Below are 7339 nucleotides of genomic sequence, written 5' to 3'. Positions count from 1 at the left end.
ATAAAGTCCTATCGTGATCCTAAGAGTTGTATAGCGAACTTAAAGCAGTGAAAATAAAGACAAGCTTATGGCAATATGTATGAATGAGTGTGAATTTGTTCTGAGAGTGAGTGTTGAAAAGTAATCCTTATACTCAAACTGAAATCATTGTGTGAAAAATGAGGATTTTGTTTTGAAGTGAGGACACTAGCTGCAATACCGGAAATATTAGCACCTTAGTGAGAAATTGAAGAGGATAGGTGTTAATGCATGGTGAGTCCGTGTCATGGTCTGATTCCACATAATTCAAGCCTAATAGTGATAGCATGCATAAATATGATGATATTGATCGGGATTGATAGCCAAATGATTGCGAAGGATAAAACATGGATACTATTGTACAAAGATTTTGTATTGAGTCATAGTGCGTCGCTTGAGGACAAATAACGTATTTTAATGCTCTTTCCTTAAGTTTAGTGGGTCCAAAAGCCTTTTTGTACTAATTTTTATTTAAGTTTTTCTTTATTTGCAGGAAATCTGTCTAACAGATGAATGCGGAGGTTTTTGAGCGAGAAATACATAAAAGTACCACCTACGGAGCTTGTGACGATTTGTCGTGCCCGTGACGGTCCGTAGGTGGCATCGTAGTGCAGCTGCTGAAGGAAGATGGGGAAGTCTGACCAAGCGTGGGGTTACTGACTGCAAGACAGACCGTCGTAGCCATGAGGGTCCGTCCTGCTGGTTCGTCATGAAGATCAGAGAAGTAGTCCAGTACCCAAATTCCAAGAGTTCAAGTGTTTTGGAACGGAGATCCTCGACGGACTGTTGTGCCTGTGACAATACGTCATACCTGCCGTCGAGGGTAATGAAGAGAGCAGCAGAAGAAATTGCACAAGTATGGGATGACGGAGTCCATGACGGTCCGTCGTGACCATGACGATCCGTCGCGAGGTCCGTCTATCCAGCCGCGTTTTGACAGATTTCCAGCAAATAGAGTCGTTATTTAATTAGGTTTTTATTTTTTATAAATAGTTAAAAAAACCTCGTTTTTGAGGTGAGACCCTTGATTATTTTTAGACTTTTTGTTAGACTCTTGATTTTTGAGCTTCTTTTGTGGATTAGACTTGAGGATTATTGTTACACTTTTGGAGAATCTTTGTTCTTCAATTAATTTCAGTAATTGATTGTTGGTGATTTTTGTTGATTACTCAAGCGAACTTTCGGATTTTACTCTTTCTCATTGAAGTAAGTGCATGAATTCTTATATCATATATTTGAATATTATGATTATGACTATGGGTAACTAAACTCCATAACTAGGGTTGTGGGAACCATAGGCGAATAATGAGGTAAAAACTAACTAAAATAACAATTCTAGAATAGTGTCTTGCATGTATTGATAATTCTTTCGCTTAGAAGTCTTTTTAACGGATGGCCAACGTTAGAACTCGCCTTAATGCTACTTGCCGGACCAAGGAGGTAGATAATAGGAAAAGAATTATCAACATAGATTTATTGTATACTATCTAATAGGCTCGTATGGATTGGTACGAGGTAATAACTTAGTCAAATATCGAATACGATGATTAATATGAGGTAAAGATAAGGGTTAGTATAGCAACACACGTAGCCGGACCAAGGTGCAAAGTGAAATTTTCTACATGCCGGACCAAGGATTTAGAAATACATAACTTATCACTTTGCATGCAAGATACTAGGAAAGAATTGTTATAGTTAGAATTATCAAGTTATGAACTTGTGGGGAACAAGTAAACCCTAGTTACTTTTATTAATTGATTAAACTCCAACATTTAAAGCTGTTAGTTGTCTCCTTTAATTTCACTAGTTATTTTCATTTATTTAGAAATAGAAAACCCCACTTTTATCATTTTTGCTTTCAAAGGAAATAATTGACTGAACAATAGTAATAATAGATTAAAGTTAAGTCTAAACTATTTTCCTCGTGGGAACGATCCCAACCTCATTAGTTGGCTTATTTACTTGACACGACCGCTTTACTTCTTATTAGAGAAGTAAGTTTGAGCGTATCACAATGCACTTCCGAGTGACGCGAGCTGAGTGTTGAGAGATGAGTGACGATCAGACGGAAGTTACGGGCGTACCGCGTACCGCATATGCTATGAATGATGAGTTACGGACGGCGGGCGGCAAGGAGAGGACTGAAGAGAGACTAGCGTGCTGACTGCTGCGTAGTAGCGTATATGTTATGTTATCAATTTAGATTTTAGGGACAGGAATTTTGATTAGGAATTTAGGACTTAGGCAGTTAAGCTTGGGCAGTTGGGCTGAGAATATTATTAAGTTGTGGACTTTTGGTTGTGGGCTATTGGGCCGGCTGGGAATGAGGTAACAATTCACAAATATAAACATATAATTTTGGTTTTTTGGTTAACCGAAATATTAAATCTAAAAATCGAAAACCGAATCAAAAAACTGAAATATTAAAATTCAAAATCGAAACAGACCGAAATAACCAAAAACCAAAACCGAAATTAGAAAAAAATTGATTCGGTCGGTCAAAGAGATAAAACCAATGGGCAAGTGCCTAATAATCTCTTACTGCAAAAAGAAAACTCAAGTTCACGTGAAAACATAGTCATCATAAAGTTGTAATTCAGAAACCTAACATATACTTTAGCACGTCTGAACAGAGCAATTCAGAAATCAACAAATTCGATAAGAGCTAAAAACAACATCAAAATAAGTTTTTCCTATCATCTTCTTTTCACCAAATGATAGAAGAGACCAGAGATAAATGCCCGAACTCTTACTTCCACTTCGATCTATGCAAAAACATTTTTTATTTCTCTCGACGTTCAATAACTTACCAAAAAAAACTTTAATAAAGCAACAATATAGGTAGACACATGGACAAGTTAAATTAGAACGATAAAAGAACACACTGCAATGCAACATTATGCGAAAACACACAAGAAGTAATTATATTTTGTTTTAATTTGTGAGCGTATAACCTAATTAAAGCCTAAGCTGTCAGAGAAAGACATTTACTTGCTTAATTATGCTTCATAACGACAGTCATGTGCAAACCTTTTTCATGGTCCAAGTTCATGGAAATTGTTTTTTTGATAATAATGGGTGACAGGGAGACTGGAATTCAGGTCCTTTTGTCTATTTCGATACTATGATGTAGCGTGTGATCATCTCATCTAAATATTAAGTTGTTAAAAAGAACACATATTTAATTACTTAATTATGTTTCCACACATTTGAAATTCCAAACATTTATCGAAGAGAAATAGACTAAGAGTAATGAATGCAAACATTAAGATATGTGGTTTCTTAGCCAAATTTATGGGCATGGAGTTTAGCTTGTTAAAATTCTAGAAAAGTGATTCTCTTCTAATCCCACAACATACGCATTTCGTGCTATTTTCTCTCCTCTCTAGATTTCAAGGGTTGCTCTTAGTTTTGCTAGTCTTTTTCATCTGAGTATAAATTTTTGGCAGACTTAACTTAATTTTTGCCATAATTTTGATTCTCTTCGAATTTTGACCAACATAAAAATGAAAACTTTGTAAACCTACATAACAAAACTTCAAATACATAAACAGGAACCCCATCTTCTTTTTATTATTTGCTTACTGCAACTCTTTTCACCTATATATTTGTATTCTTCATTAACATCAAAACTTCGTAAACACATTCAACGAAATATGAAAAATTGATGAAAAAATTGGAGATAAAGAGAAAACTGAAAAAAAAAAAGAAACTTAAACTTTAGCATCCATTCAACCTTATAACATAACACTGAAAAAAATAACACACAAATATCTTAGAATTGCAGCAACGTGTAAGTGTTAGAAAGTTGATGATGAAGAAAGCTTTGAACTTTGGTAGATTGACTGGATTTTGATAAATGGGTCGGAAGTGGGCATGGAGGACACCTGTGACCCACATATAGTGAAGTGGAATAAATATAATAAAATAAAAATACCCTCATTTAATATATGAATATGACTGAAATCGGACAGGTTAATACCCAATTCCACTCACACTTCTACTATAGTAGAATTAGTGCATCAAATTACTCGTGCCTTCAACAACATTATGCTAATTTAGGTCCACGGATGGCCCATCAAAATAACTATTACAAGAAAATAGTTTTCTTGGGAACATAGTTCCTAAAATGTTTGTCCAAACATCCTTGGATGCGAACACTGGAGAAGCTACAAAAAAAGGTTGGTGTCTAACCTTCATACTTTGCATCTTGCTTGCTTAGTAGGTTTGTCATCTTAATTTTTTCCATGAATATGTGGAGCGGTGGTGGTTTCTCTAGCCTTTGCATTAGTGACTTGCATTTAGAGATCAGGTTAGAATGGAGCAAGTTGTCATAGTTAAAGGCTCTAAATTCAGACATATCAGAGTTTCCACAGGGGTTTCGGGAGGCGAAGCCTAAAATTCGTTTCCCCTTATTGTTTCTAATGACACTACCAATGCCTCATATGTTGAGACTATTGCTCATAAAACTATCAACCTCATATGTTGAGACTATTGCTCATAAAACTATCTCTATTGAGCATAAAAGTACCAATATGGGGAGGGGTTCATTTTAATAGAATCTCATATGTTGTTTTTCTTGTTAGTAGCAATAAGCAAATGATATTCAGCGGCGTGGCAGAGGGCAATGCTAAAGACGACATGCTTTTTCTTTTTTTCCGAATAGATTATTGTTCCTAGTGAACCATATGTTCTTAAAACACAAGGCAGCAAAACATCCCAATTAATGCAACATTTATAGGGTTTTCCTTCCCAAAGTCTTTTTTTCAATTGGTCAAGGTAGAGAGGGAAGACTTGATACAGTGGATGGAGGTGTTACTGTCTTCCACAATTTTCCAGAAAATGTTGGCATTAGCATTTCTAAAGAAGACATGGTTTATATCTTCTACATTGTGGTTGTGGCCATTGACATTACGCAATAGGGGGCACATTCAGACCAATCATGTGGAGGTGGTCTAAAGTGGCAGTCTATAATGGTGCAACAACCAGAAGAAACATTATAATCTTTGTAGGACAACATGCCTTCCAAATCCAATTGAACTTCTTGTTATCATTAACAGGCGTATTAGGGTGGACTTGATTGTAGATTAGATAGTAGGCCCTATTGGTGGTAAAGATGTCATTATTAGAGAGGCCACACATAAGATTGTCATCTCTATTATTGTTAAAACTGAAGGTATGAGAAAGGATGCTAGCTTTTAGATCGCCAGGATCATGGAAAGAGAGGTTATAAAGTTCCAAAGCTTTAATAAGAAATGATGTCACTGACTTTAAGGTTATCTCTCCAAAAGGAAGAGGGCCTTGGATCATACTCCTAATGGAGCGTTAGAGCGGAAGCCAGTTGTAGCTGACCTTATATCCTTTGTGGAAAAACCACCTATGACCCTCAGTAGAGTCTTTTCAACCCTCTAAGACATATTTTAAAATCCTATATATAGGCATTTTCCTCCAGTTAGGGTGAGGCCTATAGTACTAATTGATTAGTATATTGCCCCCAGAGGCTAGTAGGGTTATGGTACAATCTCCAAGTAAGATTGGTGTAGAGGGATTTGTTTGTAGTCTCACTCCTATGCATGCCAAGGCCCCTATCTTTTTTTCTTACAAGTTTGGATATCCTGCTCAGTAGGTGAATTCTTCTTTTCTCAACATTAGCCCCCAAATAAAATTCCTTTGAATTCTATTAATGATGTTGTTGATCTTAGACGAGAGCTAGGTGAATTGCTTAGGAATGCTTCTAAGGGAGGATTTGAAAATCACAATACTGCCTCCATATTTAGAAATTTGATTGTGAGGGTTCTGATTTGGGTAAAATCATGTATTTTCTTAATTGGGAAAAAGACAAACTAATTTTTTCTTACATTTTTTGCTATTTGTTATTCTTTTTCTTTTGAATGTATTATTTTTTCATCTTTGTTTTTAGTATTTCATTTACTAACTAAACTATAAAAATATTAATAAACTTTTTAGAAGGAAACACTTCTTGGCAAGCAGTTTAATGTTAAAGGAAGTGAATACCTATAACCTTCAAATCTTGTATTCACCACTGAGAGCTGCAATTGATCCATCAAATACATCTCTATATGCTTTTCCTTTTTCACGCGTTTTCCTCATCAATAAACCAACAAAAATTGAAAATGAAGTTGTAAGGGCTAAGAGTTTTGTGAATAGTTGTTTGCATAAGAGTTTTTTGGTGAGTGAGTTTGAAATTGAAACTCACAACATGTATACTAAGGTGATGAAAAATAATGTCTTTTATTTGAATGTATGTTTGAAGCTTAAAACGTTACTGCGAGTATCGTGTATTCATTTAATATTAGGACATTTAGTAAGAGCATATTATTTTTGGAATATGTATATATTTAGGAGAGTATTACCTTATTTACAATACTTTTCTTGGTTAGCAAGGTTTAGGAATTTGTATATAACTTTGGCTACAACCTATTCAATGGGAATGAACGTAAACATTGTCACTTTCTGGAAAAAAAATTCACATGGTATAAGGGTTGTAAACCAAAAAAACTGAGAGATGGTTAGCGAACATAAGAATATTAACAAAGACGGAGTCGCTGGATCTAGAAACATCAAAACTCCCATTAATGATCTGGTTTCTCCATTTTTCCTGCTTTCAGTAGATCACACCGGAATATTTATAACTCATATGATTTTGAAGGGCGACAACTATGACGAATGGTATAAGGCAGTGAGAAACACTTTTAGAGCCAAAAAGAAATTGGGCTTTATCGATGGATAGATTACACAACCCATGGAAGAAGAATTTGAACTTGATGACTCATATATCGTCAATTCGATGTTGGTTTTCTAGGTCTTTAACACCATAGATCAATCACTTCGTTCACTGATTTCTTGTATGAAAATTTTAAATAATTGTTGAAAGACTTGCGAGAACGATTTTCAGTTGGCAATGATATGAGCATACACCAAGCAAACTTTCATCCTGTAAACAAGGACGACAAATTGTTACAACATATTATGGTAAAGTGAAAATCAAGTGGGAGGAACTTGTTCTCTATCCAAAAAATCCTATGTTCATATGCGTTGGGTGTACATATGGGGTAGCGAACGAACTTGTACAAGAACAAGAAAATGAGAAAGTTCATCAATTCTTGATGGGACTGTATCATAAGGTGTTCAGGACTACATGTTTTAACATATTGAGCACAAAACCTCTACTAATTTAAATAGAGTTTATTCCATGATTATACAAGAGGAGAGACATCGGAACCTTGCTCGAGCTAAAGAGGATCACTCATATGTTGTGGTCTTTGTTGTGTATTCCTTATCTACTGCTTGCAACAACTAT

The sequence above is a fragment of the Solanum pennellii genome, chromosome 4, assembly GCF_001406875.1.
Source record: "Solanum pennellii chromosome 4, SPENNV200".
In the NCBI taxonomy this organism is placed as follows: domain Eukaryota; kingdom Viridiplantae; phylum Streptophyta; class Magnoliopsida; order Solanales; family Solanaceae; genus Solanum; species Solanum pennellii.
This window is presented reverse-complemented; position numbering follows the sequence as displayed.